Below are 22,485 nucleotides of genomic sequence, written 5' to 3'. Positions count from 1 at the left end.
CTTGGCAGCTGCCATGGATAGGAATGAACTTGTTAAGAGATGATGATTCTGTTCCCACCGATGGGTGGGCAGGAACTGGGAGTTTCCCTCTCACTCAGACACGGGGTGCTGCTGATAGGAATGTTGTCTGCACGTTGCTTCATAGAAAGTTTCTACTGCCTTCTACAGAGCATCTTTAACCTCTAATTTGAGAAAGAAAACATGATCCACCCATTGCCCTTGCCAGCCATGCTTGCCACAAGAGTCTCCTTGGTGACCCTCACCTTGCTCAAAGAACTAACTAGCTCAGTGGAGAAATTACTGGGCAAAAGTGCCTCATAATAGGTTTTGCAACAGTTCAGTGAGGTGACTCTAGTGGTCCCTTCTGGCCTTTGTGTTTGTGATTCCTTGAGTATTTACCCCTGTGGTCATAGGCAAACAGGTCTGGCAGAGATGGGGTTAGAAACCAGGAGATCCTGCATCCGTTTCAGTTCACAGACCACTAGGTCAGCCCTTTCTCCCCATTTACATAATGGTAGAACCACATTGAATCAACCTTCAGATTGGAAAGAGACAGTCATGCTGGAGTCTTTCACCAGTTTATCGTTTTAGCTTTGTCCAGCTTTTTATGCTCAAGCCTATTAGATGATTTTAGTGAATGAAAGCCCAGTGAAGCTAAGATCCTTGTCTCAGAAAACTAAGGATTTTTCTTGCTCCTTTTTCCCTTTTCAACAGCAATTAAAGGAAAAAATGTCCCCTTACTATAGCCCATCACCTGCTGAATCATCAGTCGATATCCTGCCTGTATGTGTGAGGCTTTTTAAAAATACTAGATTCGTTATTCCCTGACCTCGTGATTTATATTATGATCCTTTGTGGGAAGTAAATGCAGTAAGGTCGCAAAGTGGGGGACTGAAATCAAGCGTGCATTGTAATAGATTGAGCAAATGGTACCCTAGATGATAGAAAACTGCAGGCAGGAGGAAGGGAAATACCAGGGCTGTATGAAATATGCCATTTTGAGTTCTCCTGATTTTGACAAATCAAAACCCATAAGGTTTTATTTGAGGTAGGTTTGCTTTCTTGGAGGTCTCACTGAAGTCATAGCTTCAGGCAGAGCCCAGCACCCCATGCAGAACTGAAGACAGAAGATAAATGCTTGGTGGGCTTGTCAGCTGCATATATAGACTGGTGATACTTATCAAGCACTTTCAGGAAGTCCTAAGATACTCTTCTTACTTGCACTTGGATATTTTCTGGAGCTGACTAGCTTCCAACGTTTCTTTCTTCCAAAGCCTTCAGATGACAAGGAACAGTCTCACTTACCCATCTGAAGGCACATGCTTCAGACTGACCATTCCTTTAATCTATCTACTACACATTCAACAACACAGATTTTGGCAATCCTCCTCCTGGCTCTGCCTGTGGGTGGGTACCACTGAAGATCAGAGACAGGCTGCCTTAGAGGAAAACAGATAAATGGCCCAGTGTTAACCTCCAGGTTTCTGCTTGACTTAATATGAAGTCTTTGCAAACCAACTTCTTTTCTTTTAAATTCTTTCTCAAGATACTCAGAGGGTGTGGACCTGGTGTGTACTCTGCAAACTGGGAATTCTTCCATGTTCTTGTGGTGTACGGGTAAGTACCCAAAATGCCTGGATGCTTCCTATACAATCTACATCAGCCAAAAGGGCCCTCACAGAGCAGTTTCCCCAGCAACAGTCTGGCTTCAGTCACGGTCAGTATTGGAGAAGGAGAGTAATTCTGAGGAGGTAAACACATTTTCCGAGTGCCTACCAATGCCAATCTCCACGGCATTTCGTGCAAACCAGGCTGATGTGACTTCAAAGACCGAAAAATGCCCTGAGGTGTGATGAATTTATCAGGTGTTTCACTGGATAAGTGTCTTCTCTCTCAACTCTTTGGAGTTTTCCTGGCATGAGATAATCATAGAACAAACCCTATCTTGCCTATGCACGTTTGGTTAAGATCAGTTGAATTAATTTCTCTTAATTAAAAGAGCTATTACTCTGCCAGTTGCCTCTGGATTTTTACATCCTGAAAACCCCAACTGCAATGTGTAGTATAGTTCTGAGCGCACAAAGAAATATCAGCTGAAGTTTGCTGCTAAAAATAGGTAAGAAACTCCTGTGGAAATAGGTCTCATATCTTTCCACCCCACTTTCTCTAACCTTACTGCTGATAAATCTTCAGGGAAATATTTGTCTTCGTTTTCAGCTTCTTTAAAAGGAAAGTTTTAGCTGTTTCCACTTTCTTTCATCCTTAGTTAATCTTATGGTAAGTAAAACAGCAAAGTTCAAGCTCAGTCTGAGACCAATCCAGAGAAGCACTTAACAGTGTGAAATGTCCTCCTGGCTTCCAGAGGGATTGCTTGAATGTTTCAGGTTGTGCTTGTGCTTAAGTGCTTTGCTGCTGGGCAGCTTCTGATCTCTTGATGTGAAAATGTGACCTCAGGAATGTATCCCAGGTGGTTGCCAATTTGGCTCCCGGGGAGGCAGGAGAAAGGAAGGTGGTGCATCATCTCAGGGTGGTTGTTGGCACTCAGCTACAGAGATCCAGACAACAAAAGAGGGGCTCTGAGAGGCAACTGCTGTGATTGCATCCATGGCACTGGGAGATGCGACTGCCCCAGCTCTGTTCTGTGCCTCTCTGCTGGATGCAGAGCAGGGACTCAACTGCTGCAGAATATCATTACAAAACCATTGTCACCAGAGGATTAAGATGAAATGCCACGTTGCGAGGTGCAACTGATGAGGCACAGACACGCAGCCTCTTTCCCTGACCTTCCCACCCAGAAGGGCAGTGAGGACACCAAATCCAGGCACAGCACAAAGCCACGCTGCTGTTTGTCAGAGTCCTTCAGCAGATGCTGTTGCCAGCGCAGAGCTCTGGTGGGAGCAGTGGTTGGAGGCTACTGCACAGAACCCCCCGGGATCTCCCTGCCTTGGGAGCTGCGGTGCTTTTTTGTTATGTAACGACAGCTCCTCCAGCACTGCCCTGCTCTATCCGATTATTATGGAGGATGAAAAACATTGTTATTTTTAACAGCTGGATCAAGGCTCAATGGGCTTAAAAGGATATTCAGAAGCAGCTGCTTCTGTGACGCTTTAAAGTCAGTGGTGGCCAGTCCAAAAGCTGTTTGCCTCTGTTTTGGAGACTGCTTTTCCATGGCATTTGTGTTGCCTTGCAGTTATAAATGGGAGGCTGAGTCCTTTTTCCATAAATGTTGTAAACAGCAGCTTCTCAAGAAGTTCCTTTCCATCACAAAGGAAAATAAAATAATACTAGTGCTTCTGGAAGGAAATACCTCAATCCGTAGCATAATTTTCACGTGGGACATCTGTCCCTAAGCACCTATTTGCAATAGCGTTTCATATATTGTGCAATATTAGCATTATTTATCCAACATCCAACTCATTCTTGACTTCCAAGGGTTGGTAGTACTGTTACATTAAAGGAAATAAGAAGTGAGATCCTTCCAACAGTGGCATTCCTGGTGTTCACTTCTGTGCTTAGACAATGCTGAGCATACTGTAAGCCACTACAGTATACAGCTTGAGTGGAAAGAGTTTGGTAATTTGAGGAAAGAGGGGGGAAAAAGTAGTGATTTGTTCCCCTCATCCCCAAAAAACACCAGGATTTTAATCATAGATTAGTTACTCGACATCCTGTGTTCCCTCTAAAAAATGAACTTTCATTCTCGATCTGATCCAGATGTGCAAAACTCAGGCCCAGACCTTGATCCTCCTAAAGTTTTAGGAGCTGGGATAGCAGTCTGTTTCACTCGAAGGGCAGGTGTAGGTTCTGGCTGATGTCTCCCATGCCTTGGACATCCACAATGTTGGGGTGGAGTGGGCTGTCTCTCTTCTCTGGCACTAGATCAGCAGGAACAAGGCTGGAAGGTTCTTATTTTTGTAGATCAGTCTAACTACTCTAAGTCTCAAGGTATTCAGATTTATTAAACAGCTTATTTATAGCCTTACATGCCTGAATTTTATTTGTTTTCTGTACCTTCTCAGACCAGCAGTAGTTCTCTGACAAGTACTGGGTATTCAGAGCATGCCTTGGGACTCCATGGTTTGCTGGAAGCATTTCCAGATATGTTTCTGTTAAAGGTGGGATTCCTCTTATGCAACTTAAACTAACTGAGAGTCAACTGGCTGGAGTAAGTCTAACTTTCCTTATTGTCAGTGATAAGAAAACATACCTTTCATCAAAAGATGATTTCTTCTACCACAAACATTTATTTTAGGATGGGGCAGCTAATCAAATATATGATTTATTGTAGCGACCACATCCAGTTGGAGAAGACTAGGTAAAAATTTAATTCTGGGTAGCTGAAGACAATTAAAATCAACCTCACCTGGAAATTAAAAACAAAGTCTCAATGGTTTTAATTAAGTAGAAATTTGCGTAAAAATCAAAAATCAAATTGAAAAATTAAGAAGCAAAATCTGAGGCTTTAACAGTCAGTGTAATGACATTACAATTCAATCAGACGCATCCAGAGAAGTATTTTTTCTCCTCTTGATTCTTTCTGTGGGGGGGAAAAAAAAAAAAAAAAAAGGTTTTAGAGGGTTATTTGTTGTATCTTGTTGTATCTCAGAAACAAAAACACAATGCCTGGAAATGACTGATGCAAGCTTCTATCAAGGGAGATGTATTCATACATTTCAGCAGAGTTAGATGATGATTGTCCCCTGGTGCTTTTTTGGGGGGGGGAAAAAAAAAAAAAAAAAGGTTTTAGAGGGTTATTTGTTGTATCTTGTTGTATCTCAGAAACAAAAACACAATGCCTGGAAATGACTGATGCAAGCTTCTATCAAGGGAGATGTATTCATACATTTCAGCAGAGTTAGATGATGATGAAATTGAAGTTAATTCAATCTTGTAATCACAGATAACTATTGTTTCAGGAACAGTATCATCTAAAAGATCTGGTACATATCATCTTGATATTTACAAATAAACATTGAAGTGGAATTCATACTCTGGCTAAAATGAAATTAGGAGAGTTGCCTTCTGTGGTGCAGTGAACATACTGCATTGATCATCAGCAAATAGTTTCTCCTTTGGCAGTTTTGCACAAGTAGTTGCAAAATAACAAAGAGCCTTATTAGTATATTTCAGATTCTTTCATTTGCTAATATTAGCTTCTTTTAACTGCAAAAAAATCTGAGTCACATGCTTAAAATAATAAAATTATCTTTAAAATAATGAAATTACATTCAGAAGTTGCCAAAATATGTTTGTTTAATTCAAATATTACACTCCATCATACAGTTGTTTGCCGTTGTGGAATATAGAGATCATACCATGAAAAGTGCTGGTATTTGGAATTTTTCCTTTGTTTCAGCTGGCACCCTCTGCCCTTTCCTCTAACCTGCAAATATATTTGCTTGGAAAAAAAGACACTAAGTTAGATCCTGATGCATAGTATTTTCATGGTTTTGAAAGAGTCACACCTGTTAATACCATCTGAAGAGCCATCCTTGGAAAGGCGTCCTTGGAAAGGCAAAGCTTCCATTTCTCTCATCTCTTTCACACTCAAAACAAAAAGGTCTCAAAAAAATGCTTTCTCTACTTTTGGTCAGGTCCCAGACAGCTGGAACAGAGTGAGTGATACTGTGAAACACCTCGATACCATCCTTCATGACTTCTGTGTCAGAATTTCTGAAGGATTTATTGGGGTGGGAATGCCCTTGACTGTCCGCTGAGAGCAATCAATCTCACCTTTCACATGAGATCTTTTGTAGCTGCTCTTCCTCCTTCTATTTATAGTGTTAGTACAGAGAAACAAAAAATACGGTGTGTTCATCCTCAAATTAATCTTCTTTTGACCCCATTGTCCTTCAAAATTACAAACTAATCATATCCTAAATTCGATAGCCAAAATAAAGCAGAGGAATTAATATCCCAAAAGTACATGATTCTCCATACTGACTGCAAATGAAGTCAAAGTTGACCAGCTCAGATGGACGTATCTACAGTAGAGATGTGTTAGTGCAGGTGAGATAAATGGCAACTGGGGCATTATGGATTAGTGAACCCCTAGTCACGATTTGTGCTGTTGCAAGGAAAAGATCAGCGGTGAATTCCACTAGGAACCATGCAAATGACAAGGAGAGGAACTGCTTGCTTTAAAGATGAGATCCCACTTAGATAAATCAGAGAAAGAAAGGAAGAATAAACAAATATATGGAGAGATAAAGCAGTTTGCCCAATGGTTTGTGGGCTGATCTGCCAATGACTGTGGAATATAATCTGGAGGTTTATGAATTTGTTTAATTTATATGTTTGCTTAACAATGATGTGCTGGATGTTGTTGTCTTAAACTTTATGGAGTGCCCAGTGTTTCAGACTGGTACAATAAAAAGTAAATTAAAAATAAACAGATTTTACCTGCAAAGAAGTGTGCAAGAACAAGAACACACACCCACAGTATGGTTTTTAAATAAGAAAGCTCCCATATAACTACTTTTCATTTCATATTGTACCCAACTCTGAAATACAATGCATGGGGGAGTCACAGAACTGCCTGCAAAACATCAGGATTGTTTTTTGATGACATAAACATAATTTATTTTTATTCTCCTAGACAATGAAGCCTAAGGACATGACTACTCATAAAATATGACTTTCCAAGAGAAGAAACCTGAGTATACAACTACTTGGATTTAGTGTGCAAAGTGCTTGCAGAAAGCAATGCTTCAAGAATATTACTATGTAAGGAAGGTCGAGGTCAATGACAGCAGATGTTAATGTCTTCTCCTAGAAAAGGAACAGTTAGACATCCCAGATGACAAAGACCCTAAAAGGAAGAAAAACTGCTACAACAAGTGGTTGTCAGTGAGTGTTATTTCACTAAAGACAGAAATACTGATGAGATTGGAAAGTGGTTTGCCCTTTCTTGTGGCACTGTATCCTATATTCCAAGTAGCCTGGTATTATTTTCAAGACTTATTTTTGGGTTTTGTGAGGGCTGGAAACTCACTGGAACTGCTCAGGCTTGTGATCATGAGCAACTGACTAAAAGCTACTGCTTGGGAAACTGGAAGATGGGTGGGTCAATAGCAACATGAGCTTCCTCTTAGGCCTGACAGCAAGTTGCTTGGTCTCCTTTTGTTTCGGCATCCCACAACAACATAAATTGTGTCTCTCCTGAAGGAATTTAGCTGCATAGGTGTTATTGGTTTCAAGGAATTACGTACTCAAATGCCTTTGAGTATGTAATTGAGTACGTAATGCCTCCCCCTCTACTCTGCCCTGGTGAGGCTGCATCTGGAAATCAAGAAAAGCAAGAAACTATGGGATACAGTCCAGTGGAGGTCTATGAAGAAGATCAGGAGACTCTTATGAGGAAAGGTTGGGAAATCTGGGTCTGTTTAGCATGGAGAAGACATTGAGGGGATCTCACCAATGATTATCAATATATAAAGGGTGGGTGTCAAGATGACGAGGCCAGATCCTTTTCATTGGTGCCCAGTGACAGGACAAAGGGCAATGGGCACAAACTGGAAGACAGGAAATTTCATCTCACCATGAGGAAAATCTTCTTTATTTTGAGGGTGGCAGAGCACTGGAACAGGCTGCCCAGAGAGGTGGTGGAGTCTCCTTCTCTGGAGATATTCAAAACCCGCCTGCATGCGTTCCTGTCCAACCTGCTCTGGGTGACCATGCTCAGGCAGGGCAGTTGGATTAGATGGTCTCTGAAGGTTTCTTCCAATTCCTACCATTCCATGACTCTGTGATTCTGTAGACTTTGGTCTCTGAAACAAGAAAACTGTCTCTCTCTGCTGACTCCTGCTGTGCTCAGGATAACAGCATGGCGCTAGAATATTTACACTGTCTAGGCTCTGTGCTTAACCAGTAAATAGCAGAAGTTTCCTCCAGGGCAAATTTCAGAGCAGGAACTTAACAGAGCTGTACTGGTAACTTCCCTCAGTCTTTAATCTGGGAAAAACCTCAGGCTACTATTTTCAGGCTCCCACTGATTCCAGCTTTATGTAGCTCCATTTCCTGCATCGTGAAAGCTGAAGTGGTGATATTTCTCTGTCTCAGAGCAGTGTCTCCTTTATTAATGTTTTGGAGGTGCAGGTACTATGGTAACAAGCGCTACAGTCGGTGCCTAAAGAGGAATTTACGTTGCCAGAGATGCTGTCTTTGAACAACTTGACACATCTGCTCATGAACAGCAGTTTGATTCTCTGTCAGCCCACAGGAAAACTCAGCGGAGTTGCAGCTGGATCAGACAGTGCGATTGTGTCAGGATTTCAGAGGTAATCTAAGACAGAGCCTTCTAAAATGCGAGTAAGAATGAGATAATACCTAAAGGTTTCAGGAGGCAGCAATATTTATCAGGAATCTGAAGTTATCCGTTCTGAGCAAAACACTAGAAAAAGCAAAACTTGTGTATAGCACATATGCAGAAATAAAGGCTCACTCCAAACAGAAGGATTAACGCTCTCTTAATCCTGTCACTCTTGAAGGTATTCTGAAATATTGGCAACTTCTGGTGAATTCATTTTCCCAAGGAACAAAAATACCTTGCCTACTTTCAGACAACATTAAGTATGCCAGGAAAAAATCATAAAATCAAATTAAACTTTGGAATAAGCTGTCTGAAACTAACAAGACAACCTTGAGTTGAATGTAAATGCTGAAATCTCTTTACTTCGCATAGCCATAAAACTTTACATTGTTTTCTTTTTTAGTAAGTTCCACTGGCTTTAACTCATATATTTTCTAGGAGAAAATGAAAGATTTCAAAACTGTGACAGAACATTCTTTGATTCAACTCCAATAACGACAGAGAAAAACAAAGGCAACAAAAAAAAAAAGAAGGCGAACAGAGCCATAGTAGCTGAAAAGAAATAAAGAGCAAAGGTATTGAAAGAATAAAATAGGCAAAGAAAAAACAGAAAGAAGAAAAAAGAGGGAATCAGAGGGAGGAGACAGAAGATATTTTTGAGATTAAAAGAACCAGAAAAATAATTAACAAAGCGCAGTTCAGCAAGAATCATGACCTGTCATTAGGCAAAAAGAACAGGTACTCTAATCTACCGTTTTGCTGTCATTAAGAAAAAAACACTAGGAAATTATGAATGTACAGAGATCTGTCAGTTGATTTTAAAATTTAAGACTTGATATAAAAATATTGAGGGAAAGGCTCCTATTTCAAATGTTTACACTGAAGAAATCTGTTTCACAGTCTCCTGCTTTCAGTTGGGATAAAGTTAATTTTCTTTCCAGTAGCTGCTGTGTTTTGGATTTAGAATGAAAATAATGCTGATAACACATATTGTTTTAGTTGTTGCTAAATTATGTTTACCTTAGTCAAGGACTTTTTCAGCTTCCCGTAGAGGCTGAGTGGGAACATAGACAGGACAATCTGGCCAAAGGAATATTCCATACCACTGACCTCATGCTCAGTATATAAACAGGGGTTGGCCGGGGAACAGGAACTCATGATTGCTGCTCGGTACAGGAATTTAGTTTTTATATTCTTCTACCTTTATTACTATTTTATTTTTTTTTCCTCTTCTGATAGTGTGATAGTAAACTCTTTATCTCCACCCATTAGGGGGGTTTCTGGGTTTTTTTTCCTCCATCCTTTTCTCCCTCATCTCCCTACCCTACTGGGAGGGAGTGAGCCAGCGGTTGTGTGGTCCTAGTTGGTGGCTGGGTTTAAGCCACAACACACAGAAAATCAACTATTCACATATGGAGAATTAGAAACATAGAGACTTGTGCTAGCAAATATAAGGAGAACCAGAAAATGAAACTGAGATGGAAAAGGAAGCAGAACCACATCGTTAACTTTACCTTCGAGATATTTGCAAAGGTGGCATATGGACAACATGTTAATGTGGTTTTTATTGAGTGTGGTCCCCGTGGATGCCAACTTCATGGGGTGAGGATGCATGTTATGGTATGCTCAGCTGGTTTAATAGCCTTAGGTTTAAATAGCTGCAGTTGGTAGGGTTCTGATAATTAGATTGGGAAGGGGACTATAGCTTTTTTTAAGATACTGATTAATCCCAGTTTGGATAATTACAATGAGAGAAATACACAAATAATAAGAAAAACTTGTAAAAATGACAAATTTTCATTTTTAATAATTAAAGAGGAACCTGCAAAAAACTCTGATTGGTCCTTAAAATAGTGGCCAGGAGTCACTGGCAGTAAAGATAATTTCATAAGAATACGCTTAAAATTTATCAAAAAAACCAGCATTTTAAAATCTTGTCATTCTTTTGCTGACATCACCAACAATAAAAATGTACGAGTCCAGTGAGCAGTAATTAGAATGTAAAGTGCTCTAATGCACATTCCCACCAACTGTATTTAGAGACAGAAAGAATAGAAATTGATATGAAACATTATTTTGATGGATGAAATGACCTGGTACCACTTTAGGATACACGGGATGCATCATCTGATGCATCTTCTGGTTGCTTTTAAGTTTGTTCACTATCATAGAATAGTACCTATAGATAGCCTCATATTCTCCCAGACTGCAAAAATATGTTTAACAAAGCAATGTAAATTAGGCACGGAGCTACACTGTGATCCTTGTCAAGACTACAGAAAGAAAAATGTATTTTCTAAAGACAATTCAGCAGTCTGAAGATCTCAGCTGCCATTTGGAGACACCTGTCCCTTTTCAATCACCAGAGCAGTAGCTTGGAACAACAACAGGACCAAAAAAAGGATTGATAAATCTGAGCATTGAGAAAGAAGAGGCAAGCTGCTTCTCTGTGATTACTGCAAAGTCTGTGTGGTCGCTGAATGTTGGATCATATCAAACAGGAAGCCTGAACTATCTAGAAGGAGTTGGCAATCAACCTTTGTGTGGATAACTTTTTATCAGACATGTAACAGTAGCAGTGCTCAAGATAAATAATGATATATTTGTGGGTGGAGTGCCCTGGGAGGCTATAAATTGACCTAAGGGTAACTTCTAATTGGGATGAACTTATTCCTCTTTTGTCTTGAAACAAGGACTCCATTTTTCTTCTCTGAAGCTCTCACACTTTATATTCTGTAATTAAACAATAGCCCTTACTGTTGAGAGTTTCACTATGTCAGAATTTGGCCATGGTATAAACTGGAATGCATAATCCACTACAGTCAATTATTTCATTCTACAGTGCCAAAACAAAGGCGAGATTGTGGTCAGGATAAAAAGTCTTAGGCAGATCTGGATACATTCTCAGATCTGAATTACTCAGTGCCCATGTAAGTCAACAAGAGATATGTATTTAGTGTTTTGGAAATCTGGGCCAGAGGGTAGGAGGGAAAGTTGACTTATTCTCCATTCCTCTTGACCATTCCTTTCTCTGTTTCTTCTTGTTTTGTTTGTCATTCCTTATACTTTGGCATAAGATAATATTGTGAATCAGCTCCCCTTCCTAGGCCCTCAAAAGGAGAACTTGTTCCCCCCGACAAAGAAAACTAACTCTGTCTGGATATATTTCAGGAAATTCCAATTAGTGTTGGAATTCCACTTAATGTTTCCATATGTAGATAAGGGGTCAGAATAAACGTGTGTACATGATGCTTTTCATAGCACATGTGAGAAAGATCACTTCAGCAGCCAGGATCATAGAAAGGTGGACAAAATCTATTTTTCATCCCACTACAGTGTGTTATATCCGACAATCACAGATAGATTTATCCTTGGAGCAATTCTATGAGACACAGGAACACCATCACCTCTGTTTTAGAGCTCAAGAAGTGAAGGTACAGCATAGGCTAAGTGAAGGATAGGGAAGTGGATTCAAAGACTAATTATCTATCATTTAATGTCAAACTGAAAGAAGGTGCTGTATGAGGTTCTGCAAGAATCCGTCTGTTAAATGCTTTTTTAATGACTTGGATGAAGAAATATAGAATGTCCTTACTGAATTAGCAAGTAGTATAAATCTGGAAAACTTTTGCAAACATTTGGAGACTAGGATGAAGATTCAAAAACATCTCAGGAAATTGATAGGATGTACTGTAAAAGAATAAAGATGAGATCAAAGTCACCTATTTAGATAGGCATAATCATTCCACAAGATACAAGTTAGTTAGCAACACTCCCACCTGAGATCAGTAACTGTACTGCCCAATCCTGTTGACCCCAGTGAAGAATTACCTCAGATAGAAACTGACTGTCATAGAAATAAATTTTAAAACTATTCTAGTTTCCATACAATAAAAAGAAAAGAATGAAAATAGGTCTTTTGTGTATTTTAGTGAAGGTACTCCAGTTTGAATTACATCCCACTTTTCACTCATTCAGAACGTTGATGGTCATGGAGAGTCCCCACCCGGTATGTTCAGTCCTCAGTCAGGGAAAGCCTGGCTCAGCGAATCCAGTGTCCCTCTGTACCTATTCACAATTAAACTTCTCCATAATGCTCATGAAGAAGCTTCGGATATGAGTGGAAGAGAGAGAGAGGACCTGTTAGAAATACGAGGTTGGCTGCAGAATGGACTACAATCATTCACTCAAAGTAGACATCTTTTCCTCAAAGCCATTTCTCTTTTTCTGACTTCTGCTCCTCATTTTTTTTTCTCTGCTTTAATGAAAAATTATGGCAATAGAGTAAAACCAGTATATATGTTTTTTCTTTGATGTTTTCTGAGACAAAACAAGAATATTCACATTTTCAAGTCACACTTTACTGTGACTAAAAGATTCGTCATCTGGTGGGAGTGTTAATTAGAGGCAATTATCATTAAGATTTACCTGCCAATGTATTCCATCTTCCTAAAAAGATTACATTTGTTTACTTTTGGAATCTCACAGCTTTATAGATTTACAGACACAGGAAATGAGTATAAGATGTGGCAGCTCACTGCTCAGGATGGCACTGGCAGGAACACTTTGCTTTTGCCACTGATGCCCAGGACTGTGCAGGCTATCAAAACCTTCCAGCAATTAAAAAAAACAAAACTGGGAACAAAACAGTACTGAGAAAAGCAAACTATCTGAATATCTGAAAGGAGAGAGTAGTCTCCAGTGGAGATTCCAGAGGATGGCCAAGTTACATTGCTTTTTACATTATCAGAGGCAGTATTCCAGAAGCAAGGGAAATGGCCACACATAGTTCAGTAGATTCAGTTGAATGGAAGAAAGTAGGTGGTCACAAAGCATGGATTACATTCCATAATGTTTGTGCATGGACATCTCCTGCCTTTTTGGTATTTGCCCAGATGGATTCAATCCCGTGCCACTGAGGAAAAGAGTTTAACAAAACACACAGAGATAAAGTGTTCACTGCAAGGAGATAGCAAGGCTTTCTTTCTGTATCAAGAGATAAACAAGCAAGGCTAAAAACATAAAGCTGTAGATTTTGCATAGCTTGCCATGGCAGCACTTAATTTTTATGTGTCCTCCACCTCATGGAATTCATATGACTCCAGTAGGCTCTTGTTGCAGGTTAGGAATAGTCAAACATCTTAGAGTGAGATCCACAAAATCTAGCTGAAAGGATGCTCAATTTATCCAGGAGGACATGACCATATGAGTCATAGTTCTCCAGATCAAAGTGTTTAACTTAGGGCTTCAGGGAGGTACTCCCAGGGATCAACATTACCAAGAAACCACTGCAGCCACTCTGCACATTTTTCCTAAAATGCAGGACAAAATGAAGTTCATCTTCCTTTATCCGATAGCTCACTGATTACAAAACTCATCCAAGAGACTGAAAACCTAGGTTCAAGGCCAGCAAGCTAATTGGACACTCCTTGATATATAAACAGCGGAGGGATAAGAAGCTGAATTGATAGTGATCTGCTCTAGAAGACAATCTGGACGCAGTTTCTATTTGGCACCCCTGTTATGTTGATTCATCTCGTAATCGTTAGACTGTGGATGTCTTGGTGCTGTTTGACATACATTAGCTATGAGCTTCATCTACCTAAGTGCAGGTGTTTAAAATAACATTAGTGACCTAGATGGCCCAGGCTCCCATTAGAGTTAAAAGAAAAGAAAGCAGTGGATCTTAGGTGTTACCTCATCTTAAGGTGGATGCATAAAACGGATTCACTAAATTACATCCTGAAAATTCTTATTGCTCTCCATTGACAGAGGATGACCCTAATGAGCCTTGATGAATGTATTTATATGGGTACCCACGGTATCACTAAAACATCACAGTTTTTATTATAGAACCATGGTTTCAAAAAAACGCAAAAGTTCTAGAGAACTGACCTCAAACTCATAGAGATCACAACTTTCTCAAGTCCGTTTTTTGTTCTCCCACACAAAAAGTTCTTTTTATAAGAGACAGATTATGTGACTTTGATTTTTTCTGAATAAATGGTTTAGTTTTATAGCTTGGAGACAGTTAATCTCACCAAGCTCTTTTATTGCTCATTCACAATAACACAGAACAAAATAGTAGGAGACCTTTCCTACGCAAAGACCTCGGTACACTCTGCAACATTCAAATGTGTAAGTGTCCTGTGGAAAAAGAAAACAGTAATCATATTTTAATGGTAAGGTATGTGAAATAGAAAACATAAGATTTAAACAGGGTCAACAATAAATAGATGGCAAAGATAAGCAGGAAACAGAACTCTCTGCCCTTTATGACCTCAAATGACCTCAAAACATCTTCCTTGTGTTGGTCAAGTAATGAATAAGATGGGGGCTTATTTATAATAACTGCTTGGCAAATCAGGAACCTGAAGCAATTCCTCAGCCAGCACTACCCTATTTCTTTTTTGTTATGGAAAATCTACCCACATTCTTCAGAAGCAGGACAACTTGTCCAATAGTGTTTGCAGCACCATAGAGTGCTTGGCAGCTGTCAGCACTTTGGGAGAACCTCAGCAATGTGTATTTGGGAACACTTTCAACCACAACTTTTCCTTTTCATGTACACTCCTGCCATTTGATGCATACCAGGACATCAAAAGACATGAAAGAGCTCACCCAAAGATGCTGCTGTTCACTTCAATTTATCCTTTACATTGATTCCCAGGAGGACAACTTGAAAAGATGGAGGTGGTAGGTTATTAAACCATATCATCTTTTAAACCGTTTTTCCTCTCTTTTGCAATTTGAAAATCCTTTCTTAAAGCAGGTATTAAAAACAATTAATCTGATTTCCTAAAGGGTGCTACATTAATTATTCAGATGCAGCTCCTGGCAGAATGGACGAGGTCAGACAGCAACAAGTGCAAGGGGAAAAGGAACTAAACACATCCAGGTAATCTGCAGAAAAAGAGAATAGATGTGTTTATGAAGGCAAAGAAAACAGTCATGTCTCAAATAAGAGAGGTGGGACATTAACCCCACAAATGCCTTCTCCGCCCTAGGCATGGGTTATCTGATGGGCTTTCTTGCTTGGAATCTTGTTGTCCCTTGGGAAGTGACATATAGAATACATGGCAGATTCCTCTGTACTCCTGCTTTAAATACCAGGATTATTCCAAGTAATTTGATACATGCCATCAACTCTAATAGCCAGACGAGTCCAGGTCTCATTGTCCTATAAGTGCTCTTTGCCTTTTCTACCTCTTTTTATGATGCTTCTCTCTAAAGCACCTCAAATAGTCTATGAATTAAGCAAACTCATCTTATTAGAAGAGTCTCCAGGGTGCCTTCACAATTTCAGCTTCTAACTTCAGACCCTGGACACAATCAATGAATGAATCAATAATAATCAATGCACAGAGCATTTCAGCAGGATTAATGACTGTCTGGGAGGCGCTGATGGGCAGAAATTAAGTCAAGGATCATTAATCCCAGCTGGTCATTTGTCTCTAGGCAGTGCTTTGTGCCAAGGTCATTACTGCTATTCTAAGAAAAAAATAAAAGGAAGCTGACATCGGCACATGGATATTTTTAACCGAGGTTGTGCAGAGTCAGTTGTTTTGTGTGACTCTTTCTATTAAATGGGAGCCACCTTCTGTCAGGCATTTCCCTTGCATAAAGTGTCCCAGCACCATTTTCTCCACCCGGTGAATCAACAGGCGTTTTCAACCACCTACAGGTTGCACAGGGTTGTCCTAGGATTTGTGGCACCTGCCAGACCACAGTCTCCTGAAACAATGATTTACTCACCCATTCTCCCCAAAGACACTGAACTGTAGCTAGGATGACAAAGAGGAAATGTGCATTTCTGCCAAGGTGTTAGGAACTGTGGAAGCCACATATTGTGTCTACTGAGTCCTCAGGAAATCCCATCGGGGATTTCAGGATGAAGGAGAGGAATTTTACTTTGTCTCCTTTGGGCAGAAGAAGAAAAAAGCACTTGAAACTTGCATTCAGTGCAAACACAATGTCAATAACAGCACAGATTCTTTTGAGTGGAAACATGTAGTTGCCTGGGCTGTATCAGTTATAAAATTCAGCTACAAAACGGAGCTCCTCAGCGTAGATATATGCCATGTGAAGTAGTAGTTACTTTTTTATGTGCTTTTACTCTGTCTCTCCATGGTGTTATTTGATGTAATCCAGTTTTTTCTTAAAAAAGCAACACCAACAACCACCTGAACAAACTGGTTCCTGTTCACTTTCTGTAGACCTTTCAGGATTTATAGATATTGCCTTTATCTCTCTTTTGGTCTGTCATATCCCTGGAGGGACAAAGAACTATATACATACATAGTTTTCTACATACTATCTAGAACAAATTTTGATGTTGAAACATTATCAAGGCAAGCTAACGGTGCTGCAAGAGAAGCTGATCAGGTGCTATTTTAATGCTTGGAAGAATTAATGGTTAGCAAATGAAGCGGTTTTCTGTGCACAGTTTGTGTCATATTGTTTAATGAAACTCAGAAAAAAATGAATGACTTAATGGCTCAAAATCCTGAAGTAGTCATGCATAAGTAGATGAAAATCTCCTGGAGACTATGGGCTGGAAAATGTAGCCTCTACCTTGCGCTGCAGAAAAGGAACAAAACTCAAGAAAAGCTATGACAAGTTTGTTTTGTCCTAGTTATCTTCACTAATAACAGGACGAGTCGCAGCCTATGGCTACAGCCATGCTATAAGATGCTTCTAGTGTGATTTCAGAGATGGTGTTGACAACATTTAATTAGCAAAATGCTACCATACCCTGTACAGGCTGCTATTAAGGTACAAAAGTGTATCTTGATAGTGTTCCTCTGAGTTTTCTCATAGATTCACCTCCCATGTTTACTCCCAATGTGTATATGTAGACAGGTGTATTCAACTAAATATGGTGTTTTCTGGAGGTTTTCTGGAGTGTAAGCTGTACTGCAGGTCCCTATCTTGTTGGTCCCATCAGCTCACACAAATCCAGTAGGTATTGCAAACAGTATCCTGTTTCAGAGGAAAATCAGTGTGTTTTTTTAGGGATATGTGTCTGAAGTCAGAGAATGTGGAGAAGATAAATGATAAAGGAGTTCCCAAGAAAGAGTTGCAGGGGTGACTCTGCAGCTGCCATTCAACAAGTTTCAATGGAGAGGGTTAGCAATGCCCATGCTCTAGCCTCCTCGCCACCTCTGCAGTCGCTCCTGGGAACAGGGTTGTCCTCGCCAATCTGCAGAGGGTGGAAGAAACGGCGGCGAATGGTCAAGCTAGAGTAGATGACAGGAGCAGGGCTTGCTAGCAAGGAAGGGAAAGCTGAAATCCTCAGGCAGGAAGCAGAATCCAGCAGCCCAAAACCCAGTTAAGACATCACCCCAGAATGTTTTTTTACCTCACAAATATTTGAGATTGCTCCCCATGAGGGCGGTTCTGAGAACTTTCGTGTTGCTTCTGATGAGAGAGAAACTCAGTTCCTGGTTGAATGGACTGTGTTTGCTGAGAGAGAGAGAAATTTTAAATTCAAAGACTTTTAAATTCAAAGCAGTAATTAAATGTGCAGCAATTCTGAGAGTATTCATACTGGTAAATGTTATTGACATTTCCTTTCTGTTTTTTCCAGTGGAAACAAACTATTAATATCTTATTTTTGCAATAATGAGCTCTTGATAGACATGGAACTTATTTTTTCCTGTGTTGGTTTAGCCCTCAATCAGTTTTCTCCAGTAACAAATAGAGATTATTCTGCTTCAGCATCACTGACGATGACAGAAAGAGGAGCACAGCACAGGAACATTATGAAATGCATGGCGAGGCTATTCTGAAGTGAAGAAACACAGGGCACTAGTGCCAGTTTGCCACCTATTGCCTCAGGAAAGTGCTGATCTGGGTAAACTGCAGAAGCAGTAACTGAAATACTGACCCAAAGCACTAATGAGATGGAGAGCAGCTTCTTAAATTCTTCCACTCATACTTCAGGTACTTGGAGTTAACATGGAGCTCCTGGGTCTACTGCCTGTACCATGCTTTGGTATGTGGGCTGTTCTACAAACACCCATTACATTTGTCTCATGAATAATTACAGACTTACTCCTTTGCTTTAGTGGAGTGGTTTTTCAAATTTTCTAGAAACAGATCCTTTAGAACATTTAGTGAAGGACTCTAGAAATCTGGATAACTACTAAATTATATTTCTCAGCCTCTGTCCAGTTTACCACTGATTAAACGCCCTTAGGAAGCACTGAGGCAATTATAATAATTGATGGGGTTTTAAGAAGAGCTGAGTCAAAAATATTTTTGTGCTGGAAAATGTCTCATTGCTGAGCCAGAAAAGAAAAGGAAATAATTCATTAATATTTTGTTACACAAAAAGATAGAAAATAAAAATGTTTCAAATAAAAAATGCACAGTTCAGCAGCTTGATCTTAGCAGAACAAAGCATTCCAAGGGTTGAAATGGCTTTTTTTTTTGTTTTTGAAACTTATTTCATTTTATAACAAAACATGATTTGTAGGGGGAAGTAATGTTCTTTATTAGATTGGACGAGGCCAGTAGAAAAAAATAGAGAGTTTCATAGGTGTGCAGTACTTCCATTTCTTTTAAAAATTATAAAGAATTATTAAAATGAAATAAATGTGATGTCAAAATATGAACAAATTGATTTTGGTTTTTGGAAACAAGACATTCAAAATCAACTAAATTCTCCTTTTTAACACCAAATATTGCCTTGCTTGCTGCTTTGGAATGAAAATGAGTTTCACCTGGAAAAAGTGTTTTCAATTCAGCCATCCCAGCACATTAAGGATGAAAAAGTTTCTTTTCCCACAGCCAACAGACTTGGTTCTAAATGGAGCCCTCTGCCTGACCACTGACCTGTCTGTCAGCAGAGCAGCCTCCTTGTGCTTCAGTCTGCTCATTAAGATGTTGGTAATCATGGTGAACTGATCCAACCGTTACAGAAAAGTGCAGCCCAAGAGTAGCATTAACACAGTGGCTGTGCCCTCCTGGAGGCAGATGGCCACTATGATATACGTGTCTTGGCAGAACATACACCCTGACATCTTATCAGTTGGCCACATTACTGCCTCCTTCATCCTTCCCTGGGGCAGTGCTCCCCTCAGCTGCTTTGCAGCCTTTACACCGTCCTTTGAACAGGGTCCCTAAATATTTGTCTGGACTATCAGAAAAGAAGACCAGCAAATAAAAAAGAGTCTCTGAAGATTTCCATCTGCCTCTGCCCCACGCCACGGGGCAGGCTGCACACAGCACAGCTGAGACCTGCTGCTCCTGTCACTGTCTGCTGGGAACAGCCCATCTTGCAAGAGCTTCAAGCTATTTTAGGAGGCAGCACCCACACCACGCAGAAGTACAAAACCCTTTGTGCTTAATCTGTCACTGTGCCTGGCCTTGAAGATAAGTGGGATGTGGAGCATGTTTGCACAGGGCAATGCCGTGTTTTCTTTGATAATTGTCTGTATTGTGCACTTTTTTTTTTTTTGGCATATAGAAATCCCAAGGAGGAACTTATTGCTCATTTGCACTCTCTCTAAATAACAACCTCCTTAGAGAAAAAAAAAAAAAGGCAAAAAAGCCTGGGAACGTTATTTCTCTGTGCACTGGAGAATTACCGGATGCACATAGACTTCACTACTTGGTTACTTCAAAGCTGCATTTATTGACTACTATTTCCATTCTAATCCAGGCATTTTTAGGGCACCCTGGGAAGAGCTGGAGCACTAGAACAGCTCTCAGGAGCTACACTTGTGCAAAGCAGCTTGCTGGCCATGCTGCCTTCAATGCCCACTCTCCAGAGTGGAGACATTTTTGCTCTTCCAGGTACCTTTGCCTTGTCCCTTGTCCTTCTGGTGCCACAGGACCAAAGAGTAACAGCACGAACTTTCCTTGACATGAGACCCTGTGGGTTGGAGGCAAAGTGAAACTGTCTTTGCTACATGACCTCTTGGCTCCTGTGAATGTTCCACCTCCTACTTCCCGTGTTTCTTTCCATGTACTTTGAATGTTTCCAAGATATAGCAGCGTCAAGACTATGTCAGAAAGAACTACTAGCTTTAAAGTGATGTCTGTTTGGGGTATCAGCAATGCATAATTCATTGCATCCAAAGCCTGTATGCAGGCTTTGGATGAGACTTGCTTGCCCACAGCTTTCCTCCCAGAAGCAGACGACAAAATATTGTGTGCAAGATGCACAATGAAAGCACTTCCAAGGACCCTGCTCCTGTGGGTTTGGTGGGGCTTCTTATTAGCAAAGAAAGTTGCTGAGAACTTGACTTTTTGGTAGCTAAGCTTGTTGCAGTGCTAGTGGGGATATCTTTAAACACAACTGCATAGAGTACCCTCATGCAGAGGTGCTGTTACGTTTTTGTGTAGTCTGTAATGTTATTTCCATGTAAAGACTTGACTGCAAATTATTTCTGTCTGCCCTCTCTGCTTCAGGGGAATCAACAAATACCCTACCTTACCATAGTCAGAGAGTGGGCAGCTGCAAATGTGTTTGCCCTCATTTTGGGTTCTATGTGACCCATGGCATGTAAAGTGACATGATGAACCAACCAAGGAGAGGTGCAACATGCATTGCTTGACCAACCTAGATGTATTGTTTGACCAACTTAGGGACTTAGCAAGGGAAGGAAATAACACTGACAGAGAGAAGAGATGCAGAGGACACAAAGACTGTTTCTGTGAAGGAGGGATAGAGACCATGCTTGAAGAAGAAGCAGGTCCATAGGAGGAAAGCAAATAGGAGTACAATTCTGGTGAGTTAAGCCTTTATGGTCCATTCACTGATTTACACTTGAGACCTACTCTTAGCTTTGCCATATGGTGATAGTATGAAGGAAAACAGACGCTACAACTTTGGTTGCTAGTATTCCTACTGCTGTGTGGAGGTGTGCAGCTTCTTGTTCTCTGAGACAACTGGTGGGGGTAACAGTCAGCAGCTTCTTCTGGAGCAGACCCAGAACAGTAAAGGGCACATCAAGAAAATGTCTCTATTCCCCTTCCAAGCTCCAAATCAGGACACATTAAGGACAACACAGGTGCAAGATGCCTTCTCATCCATAACACATCAGTCATTTTAATAAGTAACCTAAGGAACCTGTTATGTGATTGAGCAAAATTCTGTAGAATATGCTTTACTGAAAAAAAACACATTTTAATGAGTTGGTTCTGTTGCTGTTTACTTAAAAGAATAAAGCCTCAGGGATAATGGGGACTGCTTGCCTGTACAGAGTATTTTGTGCCTAATTAATTTTATGTATGGACAAGGGTTGCTTTATTCACTAGATTAAGTTCCAATGTAACATTTCGTGCTTGTAGTTCTGGGCACTGGTCACTATTTTATTAGCCATTTTAGATTGCTTGTTGGATTTTTTATACTTCAGTAGAACTTCTGGCATAGTTGCTATTTTCTCTTCTCTCATAGTTCAACAGCCAACAATGTAAAGTTTCCAAACAAAAACCCTGGAGGTTTTACTGAGCTCCCAAAGACATACAAAAGAGATGAGCACAGTCAGAGCTGCCAGCAGAAGTTGTTTTGTTTCAATGATCACTCCACCAGCTAGAATTCTTACTGCATGACAAACACAAAAGCAGCATCCCCCAGGACCAAGGTGCATGCCAGAGAGGCATTAATATGCTGCTGAAGTAGGTGTCCTTCTGTGTTGTCCTTCCGTGTTGTCCTTCCAACAGATATTGGAAGGGTTGAAGCCCCCCATGAGGACCAAGGCTTGTGAACTTGAAGCTGCTTCTGTCTTTAGAGGGCCTCACCTGCTTGGTCCTCCTGGTCAGGTGGTCTGTAGCAGACCCCCACTGTAACATCACCTGTCCCTGTCCTCCCTTTAATTCTGACCCATAAGCTCTTGATCAGAGGCTCCATGCACTCCAGCTGATCACTGGCATCAAACTGACCAAACCCTTCTACTCACTGAAGGACTGACTAACTCACTAACAGCTTTTTCTTAAAGTCCAATCCATGGAAAAAAAAACGTGCATCAGGAAAACCCAATGTCCAACATCATACAGAGCCAGAATAGTTCAAAAGGGAGATCAGAGGAGGGACTGCTTGCATTGAAGTTCAGTAACAACACCCTCAGAGTCATACCAACGCCACTACAAACTGAGCAAGGAAAGAGCTTTGACATCAGTACTGCTTAAGGGTTTGGGCTGAAACTGAGCTTCAAATGCTCATC

The 22,485-nt window shown here is 40.4% G+C and overlaps 1 long non-coding RNA gene across 1 annotated transcript; it reads right to left on the bottom strand.

Annotated features, from left to right (window-relative positions):
- Positions 1 to 4,402: 4,402 nt before the first annotated feature.
- LOC106902131 lies at positions 4,403 to 19,276 on the bottom strand. Its single transcript, XR_001414437.1, has 3 exons — positions 19,151 to 19,276; positions 17,673 to 17,776; positions 4,403 to 4,537 (listed from the first exon to the last, which is right to left on the bottom strand). It is a non-coding gene; the product is annotated as an uncharacterized LOC106902131 (long non-coding RNA).
- Between the last annotated feature and the right edge of the window lie 3,209 nt (positions 19,277 to 22,485).

The sequence above is a fragment of the Calidris pugnax genome, unplaced genomic scaffold (assembly GCF_001431845.1).
Source record: "Calidris pugnax isolate Ruff unplaced genomic scaffold, ASM143184v1 scaffold41, whole genome shotgun sequence".
NCBI lineage: Eukaryota > Metazoa > Chordata > Aves > Charadriiformes > Scolopacidae > Calidris > Calidris pugnax.
This window is presented reverse-complemented; position numbering and strand designations above follow the sequence as displayed.